General features: G+C 35.9%; 1 pseudogene; it reads left to right on the forward strand.

Annotated features, from left to right (window-relative positions):
* LOC137404827 (fumarate hydratase class I, aerobic-like) overlaps positions 1-16,632 on the forward strand; it is a 36,125-nt pseudogene that overhangs the window by 12,539 nt on the left and 6,954 nt on the right.

Genomic DNA, 16,632 nt, shown 5'->3' on the forward strand with positions numbered 1-16,632 from the left:
TTTTATTTGATTACGCAATTATGTTTACGATATTATTAATGATGCGGCTTTTATGTGAACATTAAACTGTGCCGAGCACCGCAAGTGTTTTGCTGCGCGATATTACCGTCGGTGCTTTGCTACGTATATGGGAACTAGGCTTAATAGCGCGATTGTCAACTGCGAGGCGGGTAAAGACTGGTCGGCCGAGTCAGGGACTCGGCGACAAAGGTGCGCCATCGTCAACTGCAAAGTGACTGTCAACTGAACTCAGGACCTATCTATTGGTATGCAGGCAGGCAGTCTATCCACTAAACCACACGTGCTTCTTGCGATGCATTGGATTAATTATGCAGATAGTCATTAAGATTTAAGATACACATACCACTGTGGTGTGGCGCATAACGTCACAAAATCTGGCTTCACTGTCTGGCCAGCTCATGGCTCTTATTATAGTAAGCTTAGCTATATACTAGCTTAAGTTAGTCCAATTTGCTTAAGTTAGTCCAAAGTTAGTCCAAAAATTCAGTCCCTATGAGGTTTGAACACATGACACTCAGCCTATTGGACTGATGCTTCAACCAACTGAGCTACTCAGCTACCTTCCAAAAACCTCAAAATAATTGTGTCATTGCCCATTTAGATAAATTACTCATTTCAGATTCTTCAACATCTAGAAGTTTCTTGAAGGTTATATTAAGGGAAGATCTTACATTGCCACTCCCATTTATAGTTTTTCATTAAACAAGACAACGTTGCTTCATAGTATATCCAGAGATTAGTGTTCATATTCAGCGAGAGTGATAATTATTGTAGAATATGATAATATTGATGAATAAAGTTGAAAATTAACCAAATGTGAATTTCATCTCATAGGGTGACTCTCGCAACACTGAGTATTTCTACTAGTTATATTAAAAATGATTTTTTACAATTTAGTGTCTGCCAGGTAGGCTTATGGTCACAGAGTCTATATACTGTAAACAGTTAGCCGCAGGGAACTTTTTAAAGTTATATGATATATAAACTATATAAAGCTGAATATTATTTACCATATATTATTGCTTAATGCAGATCTTACAGCTGCTAATATGCCTCAGTTTCTTGTTTTAAACTATTGACATATCATGTGTAGTGTATGCCCTTACTAAGTGTACCACATGCTCATTTGCTGATAAGTTGGAGTCGTTTTCTCATGTTAAAGCTACTAATGTCTTAGTTTCTTGTTTTAAATTGTTGACATATTATGTGTAATGTATGTTTTTGCTACATGTATCACATTCTCTATTTCTATCAAATTAGAGTTGTTCTCTTAAATCTCCAGAGTAGGACGATTACAAATGTAAGTTTCTTTGATTTTTTAAACTAATTAATGATATCTGCCGTCATGGAAACTATGAGGCTATTTTGTATTGCTGCTGCTCATTGCAGGGTTATGCCAGTGGCTCATTTGGACCAACAACAGCTGGACGAATGGACTCATATGTTGAAGAATTCCAGGCTGTTGGCGGCAGTATAGTCATGCTTGCCAAAGGAAACAGAAGCAAGGCTGTAAGTATGACAACGCCTGACATGTACTTATATGGTGAATATATACCGTAGAACCTTTATATGAACATCACCTCTATTTGATCACCGCTATGAAAGAAGGGTTGAAAAATAGAGTGCCACCATCTATTTGAACACCACCTCCATTTGAGTAGTAGTTTGACTATGTTTGATTTTTATGAACCCATAGTACCAAGTGATCAGTAGAAAAGTGTTCACAAAATCGTATTAATAATGAATTGTTTACATTAACAACAATCATTGTCTCTCAATTCTCTTATTGCCCACTCCAAATCTTTGCAATTGTTTCGTTAAAACTCTGAAAGCAACACCGTAGAAATAATGCATAACGATCTCAGGCTAATAATATTTCCTTGCTTAAAGCGGCCTTTTAATTCGAAGAACAGGCATATAAAAACGGTTTGCAAGTTTTGGGTCAAAGGTTACGCCTAGTGTGCAAACCTTTACACGTTGTATTTGTGCTAATCGCAGGGCGTAAAAGTTTTGCTCTCCCAAAAAAATTGTTTGGACGCTAATATCTACTAGTTCAGCAGTGCAGAAAAAAGGTTGAGGCCAGAAGACATTGTGAAAAGTTTTGGACAACTAGAAGATGTTTGTTCCGTCGAAAGCAACAATCAGAACGAACTACCCGAGTAAATGATGGAAATATTTTTGTTTTAAAAACAGTAATTTGTGTTTCTGCATGTAATATAAGTATGGTTCGTTTATGTCACTTGTTCATGACTATATATTTATAGCATTTCATATATTATTGTTATATAACTTATAAATTTGCAAATTTATAGCATATTATTTGATAGGATCATTGCGGTAATCTGATCATGCAATGGATCGATACTCATAACTCCACTTCTATTGCACTTAAAAAGTTAGTTTCAGCTGCAAACTATAGCAAACATATCAGTGAGTGCAATCATTTTTTATTCAACTATGTTAAATACAGATATAAAATAAAAATATATCTTCAAATTTTGAATGAAAAACACATTGAAAATGCCAACCAATTGCAAAGAAAGACACAGGCTATAATATCATCGCAGGTCAATTGCAAGCGATAGATATCAACTGGTAGCGATATTTCTCAGTTTCTTGATGCATATTTACTGAGAGATTTTTGACAAGTTGGAGGTGAGTTAGCAGATTTATTGCATCCAAGAGGTTTGATATAGCTTCACCGGAAAAAGAGTGAAATTATAGGCGAGATTCGTTTCACCCGTAATAGAACTGAATTTATTTTTCCTAATTTCTTACGGGCCATTTGAAAAATACACCACTAGTCTCTATTGGAGCACCCCCTCCAATTGACTACTTCTAGTCTTCTATAGAGTAAGGGTTGAAAAATAGAGCGCCATGGCGTTCAATTGAAAGTTTTACGGTAAGTACAAGATTTACAAGAGGCTATTATATGTCTGACAATAAGATGTATTTCAGACAGCGCTCATCAATAGGCCATGATTGTGACAACTGCTAACATAGGATTATTTGTATGACAAATGCTCATAAACTTATGATATTTTGTTGTAAATGATACAACTATTAATTTCTAGGCAATATAATTGAAATAACTTTGAAGACGTTTGGTTTTAAACTGGAATTATCTTGCCTTTTTTATTTGACAACGCTTGTTTTCCGCTAAGTTTTACAGGTGATGATAGTTTGTACTTTTTTAGGAAAAGCGTATGCCTTCCATTCTTTTTTTATCTTGGTTAATAGGCTAATATTTGTGTTCACAGGTTATATCTTGTCTTACAGGTAACGAAGGCGTGTAAGACACACGAAGGATTCTATTTAGGGTCAATAGGGGGCCCTGCGGCAGTCTTAGCTCAAAACAGCATTAAGAAGGTAGAGGTGCTGGAATATCCAGAAGCAGTTTTCTACGTGTTTGTATGTAGCACCATCCTTCCTATTTGCTTGGTTTATTGTAGTAGTTGCTGACAGGACAGCTTTTTGTAACCTCGTTAGTTTTAGATGTGTTTAACACTAATTTCATTTGGTATATTATATATATATATATTATTATATACATTAGCTGTGGTACCTGGCGTTGCCCGGGTATTAAAAATCAGCTTATTAACAGTTAGAGGTATTGAGAGTTGCCTGCCATTTGCTATTGGCCTGGCACATTGCCAATGGAAAATTTGTGTAAGCTTGCTAATAAGAGCTACGACTTCTACGAAGTTACGCTATGACTTTACGTCATGACCGAAAGCGCTAGCCTATTTGCTTCCATATAGTGACATGCTGTATATTGCCTCGGGAATTGATCAAGCGCTGTTGCTCACTAAGGCAGCTATTATTTTTATAGCCATTAAAATCTAGGAATGGAAGATCCGCTTCATGCTGAATTTGATCTCGGAACCTCCCGTTCACCAGGCGATTATCTAACCAGCTAAGCTACGCGAGATGCAATGGATTCATTAGGCAATATTAGTCATTATGTCAGTTAAAATATACATAGTACCCTGCGTTACGCTAAGTCACTAAAGCTTGCTCTCACGGCTCTTATTAGTAAGTTTAGCAATAGGATAGTAGCTTACCTAAATTATTCATTGACAATGTGCCAGGCTAATGGCAAATGGCAGGCAACTACATCACCTGCCGATGTTTATAAGCAGTTTTAATACCCGGCAACCCTGGGTATTCAGCTAGTATTTATATACAGTATGTAACTACATAATATGATATGTAGCAGTAGATAGTTATGATACGTTATGTTCAAAAGTAGTTCTATGACTAAACATAGATAAGTCAAGGTAAAATTCAAAGCTACACTAATAATAATAAGTGGACTGTTTGTTTAGACTAAAAATTATCTGAAAAGTTGAATTTTTGCCCAACTACTAATCTATTTCATGGTGTCACTCATCAGGTCTCTTTGTTATACATAGTATACTAGGGGAATGCCTGGCGTTGCATGAGTAACAAAAAAATTTATGCACAGAAAGTTTATTTCCATTTCACATATAACAACAGTTACCATTCCAACTTTCAAACTTCATATCATGAGAAAGTGTTTTCTGTAAAAGAGTTTAAATGTAAAATAATAAGCAAGTACAGTGCACCCTCAGGTAGCCTGTCTTAACAAACTGTTTTTTTTTGCGGAGTTGTCTGATACAAAAAGAAATAAAACTGACTGAGCGCACAAATAACGACATGTTTAGTCGCTGTTGTTGCCTTAAGTTCTCAAGTTCTACTAAAGTTTACCGCAGAAACTGGTCGCTGGTTGAACGTTGTAATCTTATTTTTTCTACATAAGTGTTTGCGTGAAATTCGTTATGATTACCAATGGAGCGACCGACATAACATCGCAACCGACCCGCATAGACGGAAGAGAACAACTCCCTATAAGTGCAGCTGATGCATCAGGTGCAGTACGTTTTGTGACAAGCTGTTGTGTTGCTCGCCCGCTCGACGGCGGAACAACTCTGCAAAAGCAACAGTTTGTCAAGACAGGCTAACCCTCGGGATACGATATTGATCCATTCCAGGGTTGACATCGTAGGGTGAAAAATTCGTATGTAGGGGTATAGAGAACATTGTAATTATACAATGCAAACATCCCCTGGTAAAAATAGTGCAAAATTTTTATAAAAATGTGTACATATTGAAAATTAGTAACAAAATAGTATGTTAACTTTAGTAACTATAGTTACCTACAATAATTGTTTGTATTCAAGGTATTTTAATGGCTATGATCTGCAATAAAATGCAACATGAAAATGTGTGTGCCAAATGCAGGACGTACGTATAACATAAACTTTCAATTCACTTCAAATAAGTTTAGCTTACTAAACTCACACTGGAAACCAGTTTGAAAGTTTCAGTATGTCTTTTAACTATTTGACTGAATTTCAACTTCATATCACAAAGGTTTTGTTCATCAGTTTCTGTCTTCGCTATAACATAAATTTAGCGTGTCTGGTTAAAACCTTTTTCAACAAGTAAGGCCGAGCGTTGCAGTTATCACAAGCAGCCTCTCGCACACTTGACCATTTAATAGCCATTGAAAAGAAAACTGAATTTTTATTTATTATGCAGGACGTACATACCTTTGGAGTAGCGTGACTTGACCTGGTACATGTGGCGAGTAGAGTAGAGAGGTGGCAAAGATTCATCAATGCTAATTATGTTACTGTACACTTATAAATAAATTTAATACGTAATGAAATGGAACTTGTTAGCAGGCTAAAAGAAGTTGTCTAATTCTGTCCAATTTTTTATAGTTTTTTATTTTATAATTTGCATAATAATTTTATAATAATTTTATATTTTTCAATAGCTCTCAATAGTGGCACTAACCTAGCTCTACCCCTCATAATAGGCACTCTTTCGTCATCATCTTTATAACCTCTCCTCTCAACTGCACTTCCGATACATAAGTTCATTTCTTCTATAAATGTCTCCCACGAACCATCACCATGCTCACCAAACACCAACTTTGGATAACCGATCTCTATCACGTCACAACGCAATATATTTTACGCCACTAACTCACTCTACATCTTCCGTTTAATTTTTTTATTCTCAACTTCTACAGCTGAACGAATAAGAAATTTCTGTACCTCTCCGACACTTGCCACTTCACTGCTTCAACGCCTCACAGCCTCACAACTCATAGGCAAAACACTACACTACCACACATCACCTCACCTGCACGCCGTGAATGGGTCCTGTCAACCGTTAAACTAATAACACAACCAGAAAATTAGTGCTAACGATAACACCACAAAAAATCTAGAATTTTTTCAACTGCGCCATTTTGTATTAATAAATAGACTTACATGAAGAAGGCGAAGAAGACATTCCGTCTTTAGTTACACTTCCTTATATACTCCCCATACTGCCTTATACTACCTAATCTACTAGCTTTACCCACTAGCTTTATTCACTAGCTTTATCCAGCTTTATTCACCATAATTGTCAAGACCACCTGTACTGCTTGTGAGCCAAGACCACCTGTGAGCTCAGAGGCCAATATAGCCTGTGCCTAACGAATCTCATAATACAACAACTTTCATTATTGCGCTGGATTGGTTACTTTTTAGGAATGGAGGCAATATGGAAGATTGAAGTTGAGCACTTTCCAGCTTTTGTTGTCGTTGACGACAAAGGAAATGACTTTTTCAAGGACTGGCAAATGTAGGCATCGCAGTACATTTTCTGCATATCTAGTAGCATCAGTTCATAATCGTATGTCGACTAGCTGCAGATGGGCTCTATTTTGGACCCTCAACAAATTTTTTAAAGAACCTGGCTATACTAGCAGGCGCACTTCTATTAGTATTAGCTGTTACGTAAGGTGGTTTCGTTGCTTAGCAACAATTTGTTTTCAACTCAGTCAATAGTTCTGTTGCCAGGTGAATAGTTTGTATTGGTATTTTTTCAGGAATTTCATTTATGAACCTTCTCGTACACCAACGTTTATTTAAAATGATGAGCGCCCTGGTTTATGTTTCTGAGTGCTTTCTACACATATTTCTGGTGTACGGTATTTAAAAGAATTTGGGCATGTTTTGTGTTATAATCATAAATAAAAATAAAATTATATTTGCTATTGATACAAACGTGATATTCGTAGCCTATTTGTGATTCAGGCTCGCCTTAGAAGGGGTCATAGGTCAAAAGCCCCAATCCAGTTAGAATCTTTAGAAACTCAGCTATATATTAACTGACCAGTTTTTGTCATAAGTAATGAGCAGCGAAGGTTTGCAGGGACCGAACAATAGAAGTGTGGGTTGTTCACCACCCGCTCCCCAATTAAAAATATTACCCCAATTCTTGGCTACATTAAAATAATATTTGTTTAACAACTGCAAGACAAGACTGTTCAAATTTAATTATCAATATCATTGCGGTGTCTAGTTTTATATTCTGTATAGTATATAATTTTATATTTTATAGTTGTATGCATATAGTTTTATAGTACAAAATGTATATATAAATGAATATAAAATATATGTTTTCGTTCACAGGCTAATATCTTGTCTCACAAACTTATCTTGTCTCGCAGGCTGATGTCTTGTCTCACAGGCTAATATTTTTGCTCACAGGCTAATATCTTGTCTTACAGGTAATGAAGGCCTGTAAGATAATTGGAGGGCTCTATTTAGGGTCAATAGGAGGCACTGCAGCAGTCTTGGCTCAGAACAACATTAAGAAGGTAGAGCTGCTGGAGTATCCAGAACTCGGTAGGTTTTTATACACAAGTAGTTCTTTATGTGTTTGTATGTAGCACCATCCTTCCTATTGTCTTGGTTCACTGTAGTACAGACTCTCCCAAGTTTACAGATGAGATGCGTTTCAGACGGTAATTTGGTAAACAAATTTGTTCGTAAGTTGTCTTGCACTATAACTTGTGCAGTGAGCCTGGGCTAAAGGATTATCATTATTTTTGAGAAGGGTTTTTCAAATAGAAGGGCGTAAAAGTTTTGCTCTGCTAAAATAATTGTTTACACACCAATATCGACTAGTTCAGCAGTGCAGAAAAGTTCAGGTTAGCACACACTATGTAAAATTTTGAACAGCTAGAAGATAAAATTGTTCCAAATAAAGCGACAATCAGAATGAAACCTGCCGAGCAAATGATGCAAAGATTTTTGGTTCAAAAAGTTTAATTTAGGTTTCTGCGTGAACTATAATGATTGGCTGTTTATGTCACTTGTTTTTTAATATATAGCATTTGATAGATTATCTATATGTATATAACTTATAAGCTTGCGGGTCTATAGCATGTTATTTGATTGCATCCTTGTGATTACGTACACTTGGCTACAATGGATCGATGCTCCTAACTCATTTTCTATTGCAACTAAAAAGCCTGAACGGATGCAAACTGTAGCAAACATATCACTGAGTGCGATGAGCTACACTGCATAATGCAACACTGTTTAATATAGTTATGAAGGATTATAAGGTGGCGTCTGTATGATCAACACAATTGGTATCTACCATAGTTTGTAACACAAATGGTTATGTGTAGGATAGCATCTGTTAGTGCTGTAGGACCAATTTTTTAACCCTGTTAATCTCAGATGTGTTTAACCATGTTAGTCCCAGATGTGTTTAATCATGTTAATCCCAGATGTGTTTAACCATGTTAATCTCAGATGTGTTTAACCTTGTTAGTCCCAGATGTGTTTAACCATGTTAGTCCCAGATGTGTTTAACCATGTTAGTCCCCGATGTGTTTAACCATGTTAATCCCCGATGTGTTTAACCCTGTTAGTACCCGATGTGTTTAACCATGTTAGTCCCAGATGTGTTTAACCATGTTAATCCCAGATGCGTTTAACCATGTTAGTCCCCGATGTGTTTAACCATGTTAATCCCAGATGTGTTTAACCATATTAGTCCCAGATGTGTTTAACCATGTTAGTCCCCGATGTGTTTAACCATGTTAATCCCCGATGTGTTTAACCCTGTTAGTCCCCGATGTGTTTAACCATATTAGTCCCAGATGTGTTTAACCATGTTAATCCCAAATGTGTTTAACCTTGTTAATCCCAGATGTGTTTAACCATGTTAATCCCCGATGTGTTTAACCATGTTAGTCCCAGATGTGTTTAACCATGTTAGTCCCCGATGTGTTTAACCCTGTTAGTCCCAGATGTGTTTAACCTTGTTAATCCCAGATGTGTTTAACCCTGTTAATCTATCGGGTTCATTTAGTATCCGAAGATGTTTTGGATATGTTTTCTTGTCTCATTGGTGGTATCTTTGTATATTCAGTTACTCATAGTTACGGCTTTTGCCAAGTCTGTTAATTACTTATCTATAGTGTTGCTAGACTTGTCTCATTTGTGGTGTGTTTGCATATTCAGTTACTCATACTTACTGCTTTTGGCAAGTCTGTTAATTACTTATCTATAGTGTTACTTGACTTATCTCATTTGTGGTGTCTTTGTATATTCAGTTACTCATACTTACTGCTTTTGGTAAGTCTGTTAATGACTTATTTATGGTGTTGCTTGACTTGTCTCATTTGTGGTGTCTTTGTATATTCAGTTACTCATACTTACTGCTTTTAGCAAGTCTGTTAATGACTTATTTATGGTGTTGCTTGACTTGTCTCATTTGTGGTGTCTTTGTATATTCAGTTACTCATACTTACTGCTTTTGGCAAGTCTGTTAATGACTTATCTATAGTGTTGCTTGACTTGTCTCATTTGTGGTGTCTTTGCATATTCAGTTACTCATACTTAGTGCTTTTGGTAAGTCTGTTTATGCCTTATCTATAGTGTTGCTTGACTTGTCTCATTTGTGGTATCTTTATATATTCAGTTACACATTTTTACTGCTTTTGGCAAGTGGGCAAGGCCAAGCATGGTGTCACACACAGGCAATTTTTCTTCTGCCTTTCGCAACCATAATTTCCAGTTAATTAGCAAGCAAACATGTTCAGACATGTGGAAACACAAAAGTTTTCATAATGAAATCTTCTCTCATGAAGATATTGGGCATGCAAGTAGGTTTTCCTGTATGGTGTGTGACGCCCGGGAAAATTGATCATATTCTCTCAAACTTTGCAATTGATTCTGAAATAATTTTTGCTTCCATTTTATCATCAATACAAGAGTGGATTTTCTAGCTCAGGTGTTTTTTTCTGAGCAAACGCAAATCTTTCCTTATAATTCAGGCGAGCAAAGATTAGTTTGTCCCGCGTGTCACAATTTTAGGGCATTCAGTTGCAGCCTGTCTGATAAAAAATTCTTATCTAAAATTCGACTTTGGCTCCTATAGTTTAGCCAAACTCGCCAATTTGCTGAAAATGCTGCACGTTTTTGTTTTATAGGGACACGGAAGTATTTGTGACGCGCGGGACACTTTTTATAATTTGGTGATGTCTGCCTTTGTTTAGAAGTTTTCTTTGATACCCTGGCATGTGAAAGTAATGCTAGATATTCCAAGTCTAAAAAGCCAGTTTTTTTGAGAAAAATAATGAATTAGAATTATTTTATGTTTTGTAACTCAAAATCTGGAGCTTGTCATTATTAGCTTCTGATACACATACCTAGTGTGCAAATCACGAGGTAATTCTTGAACCAAATGTGTATTTTTAAAGTATGGCTACGAAAATTCTCTTTCATTCACGCATTGAATTTTCAGTCAGTAGAGAAAGTAGGTTCCGCTTATGGATACTGTAAGACTTTTTTCTGAACTGGCATGTATTCTAATGACTGCCAAACTGTTGTTAGCATCATGCCACACTTGCTGTCCACAAGCGACCAAAGCTTCGGAAACCCCTGCTGAACTACATGTTGAGTGACACCTTTGAGATTTTTAATGAGGAATATCCAGATGTCAAGGTGAGCCCTAGTAAATTTAAAGAGTTGGGCCCAGTAAATTGCAAGCCAGTTTCTAGACATGATCAAATTGTCTGTGCTTGCAAATACTGCGAAAATGCGGAGTTGGATCTATTGGGACTGCGACAGGCAAGTGTCTGTTCTTTGGAAATGCTTACTACTGTTCACCAGCTACTGAAAAGAACTGTGTGTAACATGGAAATTGAATCATGTGGGGAGAGGGAATGTGACTTTTGTGGCTGTTTTAATTGATATTTTGGTTGTTAGCGCTAATGAACATGTGAATTTCTATCAGTAGAGAGATTGTGAAAACCCCCTTTTAAACAAGCTCGAAGATCAGGTGTCATCATCTGACTTGCTTGTGCTGCTGAAATACCGGCTGACATCACTTTCCCTTCATATGTACATGTACACTTCCAACCGTCAACACAAATCAATCAGTTACCTCAAACAGAATTTAAAAAATGGGAAAGTGATCATTCACAAAGACTTCAGTGAGAACTTTAACTGTAAGCAAGCAACCAAAATCCAAAGCACCTACTACACCACAATTATAGGGGTGACAGTGTTCACTGTCATGATTTATTATAAGCTGGATGGAGTCCTCGCCCACAAATGCTTTGCAATAGTTAGTGATAGTCTAGTAAAGTCAATATAGTAAAGTCAAGATAATCTAATCAAGTCACTTAACCTGTCTGATTTGTGGTGTCTTTGCATATTCAGTTACTAATATTTACTGCTTATGGCAAGTCTGTTTATTACTTATCTATAGTGTTACTTGACTTGTCTCATTTGTGGTATCTTTGTATATTCATTTACTCATACTTACTGCTTTTGGTAAGTCTGTTAATGACTTATCTATAGTGTTGCTTGACTTGTCTCATTTGTGGTGTCTTTATATATTCAGTTACTCATACTTACTGCTTATAGTAAGTCTGTTAATGACTTATCTATAGTGTTGCTTGACTTGTCTCATTTGTGGTGTCTTTGCATATTCAGTTACTTATACTTACTGCTTTCGGAAAGTCTGTTAATGACTTATCTATAGTGTTACTTGACTTGTCTCATTTGTGGTGTCTTTGCATATTCAGTTACTCATACTTACTGCTTTTGGTAAGTCTGTTAATTACTTATCTATAGTGTTACTAGACTTGTCTCATTTGTGGTGTCTTTGTATATTCAGTTACTCATACTTACTGCTTTTGGTAAGTCTGTTAATTACTTATCTATAGTGTTACTTGTCTCATTTGTGGTGTCTTTGCATATTCAGTTACTCATATTTACTGCTTTTGGCAAGTCTGTTTATGGCTAGTGCTTGATTTTTTTGAGTAAGTCTGTCAGTGACTCATACATTTTTCAGGAAAGAAAGGTCAGCAAGTATGAACAGATGGAGAAGATGCGGAGGCCCTGTCACGAGGAGTGTACAATACGTATACAAGTAGGAATCTGCGATATTCATGGGTAAACTATTAGTTGCTGACTTATCGTCATGGAAGCGTAGGCTTTTAATATAATCCTACCTTATTTATAGCACTAATGGTTCAACATTAGGTCAGTCGAGTTTTGTTGTGATGATTTCTGTATTTGCCAGATTAGAATCGTTTTAGCTTTTTGCAATATCCACTGCACTTAGCAGATTTTTTATGTCTCAATTCAAAAACTAATTTGGCAAATGACTACAATTGGCTCCGTAATTTTGCCTTTGCAAGTACAGTTAAACATGGATAACTCGCCCTTGGATAGCTCGAACACATGGTTAACTCGAACGGTTTCTTTGGTCCGTTCCCACGTAATAATATATCGCTTTAGATAACTCGACCTCAACTTGGCTAACTCGAACAGTTTTTTGCCCAACGGCTACCGAAACGATTGTTATCGCTTTAGAAAATTGCTTTATTCCAAGCCATAGAGGTAAACCTAAACTTTTCGTAATTCATAGGCGTTGTTATTACCACCATCGGCAAAATATTTTTGTCAACGATTTTTCTAAAGGTTTGTTGAAATTTGATTTTTAACAAATATCCGTTTTGCGATGGTCCTTTGGAAGCAAGGAAAAGTGAGGTAACCTTCGCATAAACATCAAGAAAAGTCGGCAAAATTGATCTTGGTTAAAACGCTCAAAAGAAAAAGACGTTGTTTTTTCTGAGCATTTCAACAACGATCAAGTTTTGCCAATTTTAATCTAAAAAACGTCTTGGCAATAAAACAACAAACCAATCTCAAGCGATAGAAAAATCTCTATACTTTTTGATAAAAAAAGTTTTAAACTTTACATTAGAAGCATTTAATTTGAAACAAGCCATTTATACTTTTGATTTATATTATAGTTTGTATATGTACATGTATCTACTAATAAATAGATAAATACATGGACTTATGACAGTGCTCTGATAACTTGAATGCTCTGATAACTCGAACACTTTTTCTCGGTCCCGTGAAGTTCGAGTTATCCATGTTGGACTGTATATTTCAAACAACAAGGATAAACCAGCGAATAATAATGTCAAATAATGTCAAACGCTAAAATTTAAATTTAACACTAAAAATATTTTGGTCAAAAACCTATATTACACAAGCAACGCTGGGTGGTACAGCTAGTCAATATGTAATACCTGTTATTTACAAAAATGAGATTGCTTTAACCTACCATCATAATTTTGAAGGTCATGCGGATGTCACCTGCTTTTAATAAACAACCCATAGCCTCAACTCTTGGGATGCCTTTTAACAAAATCTTTGTGTAAGAATGTTCACACATTAATCTTAAATGCAAATGATTTATTCCTTTAGATTAGACTTACTAGGTTAATAGTTGTGTTTCAGAATTTGTTCCTGTGTATGAATTATTTGGTGTTTTCACAACTATTTATATTGAGAGTCTCTAATATCTAATCTCGGCTCATGAAAAGAGAGTCGATGGAATATGTCGGAAAAAAGTGACACGTAGGTTTTTAGTGTGGAAAACCTGCCAGGGAGTGGCAAGACTATATTTAGATGTATATTATTGGTAGGCTTTGGGAAAGATCACATCTGAGGGTATATTTCTTGAACAGCTTGAAACAGACGTTCAAAAATATATGCCTGATGTTAACTCACAGTCCCTCAGCACTGATGTTGTGAAGGTAATGATGTCTTATATCTATTTACTTCTATTTGTCATTAAACATGTTGAGAGTCTGCAGTTATTAAGATATCATTGGGTATTGTTTGGTTTGAAGTAACTTCTTGTTGATCAATGGAAATGAAATTCATAAAACTGTGTTAAACAGAAATTTAGTTAATATCGGCAGATTTGGCTCAGCAGCTTTCCTCAGCACTGATGCGTGCACAACTTTAGTTATCTCCTCTTGCATGACTATGCTAATTGTAAGGTACTGCACACTTGAGTACTTCTATAAACACAATAATAAAATTTAAAATCAGATTTGAAGATCGCGTTTGTTTTTGAAGCATTGTCCCATAAAATGACATTTGAGTAAAAGATCATATTTCATTGAATAGTCATTGATTGATTATTCAATGAATGATCATAGAATGATTATTTTAGCTGCAGATTACTCTTCGCAATTTGAGCATCTCTGCATGCGGTGCATCTATATATAGATGCACCGCATGTGTCAGGTTATAGCAATAAAATTTTAGGACCAAAAAATCCACTTTTCATTGGATTTGAACTCTGAACCTAATGGTCTGCAGGCAGGCAGTCTATCCACTAAGCCACACAGGCTTGTTGTGATACATTGGATTAATTATGCAAATAATCATTATATCATTTGAGATACACATAACGCTGTGGTGTGACACATAATGTCATACAATCTGGCTTCATGGTCTGCACAGCTCATTGAACTTATTATAGTAAGTATAGCTATATACTAGCTTAAGCTAGTCAAATTAGCTAAATTTGTCATTAGTAACTTAGTGAACTTAGCCAATGGCAACTACATTCCCTGTCACTGTTTATAAGCTGTTTTTATTACTCGTGCAATGCTGGACATTCATCCAGGATATGTAGAAAACCGTGTCATACACTCAATGCAACAACTACAGATCATCTCTGATTAAAATATTTTTTGTCTCTAGATCAACCTAAACAAGCCCATGTCTGAGATACTCTCTGATCTGAGCAAACACCCTGTCAAGACCAGGTTGAGTTTAACAGGAACTTTAGTGGTAGCCCGAGATATTGCTCATACCAAGCTTAAGGAGGGGTTAGACAATGGAGAGGGCATGCCTGATTATATGCTGAAGTACCCAGTCTATTATGCAGGACCTGCTAAGACACCAGAGGTAGTTAATCTAGCCTAGTTTACAGGAAACATATAAATACATCTGTAGACTGGGTTGGTAAAATATCAGAAGTTTGGTTAGACTGAAATCACTCCCTGGAAACTCTTCTGGTAGTCTATTAAGTTATTTATGAATAATTTGTCTTTGTTTTGTCTGTCTGTTTGTCCTCTGTAGAAATCTGCATGTGGTTTACTCTGATACTCCTCCAGGTTTTAGATATAAAAAGTTGTTTTAAAGAAAATAACGCTGAACGCGATTTCGCAAAAAAGTTTGGTTTAGTTGAGTTTCAGCTGACCCATGACCCTCAGCTTATTAGATTGACACTTCAATCCAAATTGGATCTAATCAGCCACCTGCCAAAACCACAGAATAATTGCGCCAAGATGGATATAATAGATAGATTTCCCTTAAATAAATTACCTATTTGAGATTCTCCAATATATTTCTTTTTTGAATTTTATAAGTTGTATAAGGAGAAGATCTGAATTTGCCATTTTTATTTATAGTTTTTCATTGAATAAGACAACATTGCTTAATAATATATCCAGAGATTAGTGTTATATTATTTGAAAGTGATAATTATTATAGAATATGATGAGATTGATTAATAAAGTTGAAAAGTAACCACATGTGAATTTTCTTTCATAGAAGTAATCCTGGCAACATGATGTATTTTTGCTAGTTGTATCAAAAAAAGCATTTTCACCATAAAGTTCCCCGGGTATGCTTATGGTCACAGAGTATATAATAGGCTGTAAACATTCAGCCTTAGGGAACTTTTTAAAGCTATATATAAACTGTATAAAGCTGAATATTATTTACCATATACTATTGCTTGATGGAGATTTTACAGCTGCTAATATGTCTTAGTTTCTTGTTTTAAACTGTTGACATATTATGTGTGCTGTGTAACCTTGCTACATGTACCACATTCTCATTTGCAGTTAGAGTTGTTCACTCATGTTTCCAGAGTAGGACAATTACAAACATGTTTAGGTTTCATTGTTTTTGAACTGATCAATGCTGAAATCATTGCCACTATGGAAACTATTAGCGTTGGGCAGGTATATAATTTAGTGCCGGATAGGTTATTCTTGCACTTTTTTATCGATTTTCCTGGTGTCGGTATCCTCGGTATTCACCATCTTCGGTATCCTTTGCCAACTAAGAAAGTTCGGTATTGTGGGTATTGTAGTTCGGTATATGGTTGTGTTGTGCTTTCAGAATGTCTGAGAAAAAAATTTGTGATTGCCAATGTGCGCTGAGAGATTATTTTTGATTGTCATGTTCGTCAAAGAGGTGTTTTTGCAATTAATCGTAACATCAATTGACGCACGGTTGTAATCTCATTCGGTTACATGGCGATTGTGTGCGAGACATCAAATGAGCTCTTTCATAAGCAGCTCCTCATTCGTCGCATCACGTCGCTGGTAATGCTGTAGCCTGTCAAAAACAGAAATCTATCCGGATAACCATTTACCAATAGGCTCTT

The sequence above is a fragment of the Watersipora subatra genome, chromosome 9 (genome assembly GCF_963576615.1).
Source record: "Watersipora subatra chromosome 9, tzWatSuba1.1, whole genome shotgun sequence".
Classification (NCBI taxonomy): domain Eukaryota; kingdom Metazoa; phylum Bryozoa; class Gymnolaemata; order Cheilostomatida; family Watersiporidae; genus Watersipora; species Watersipora subatra.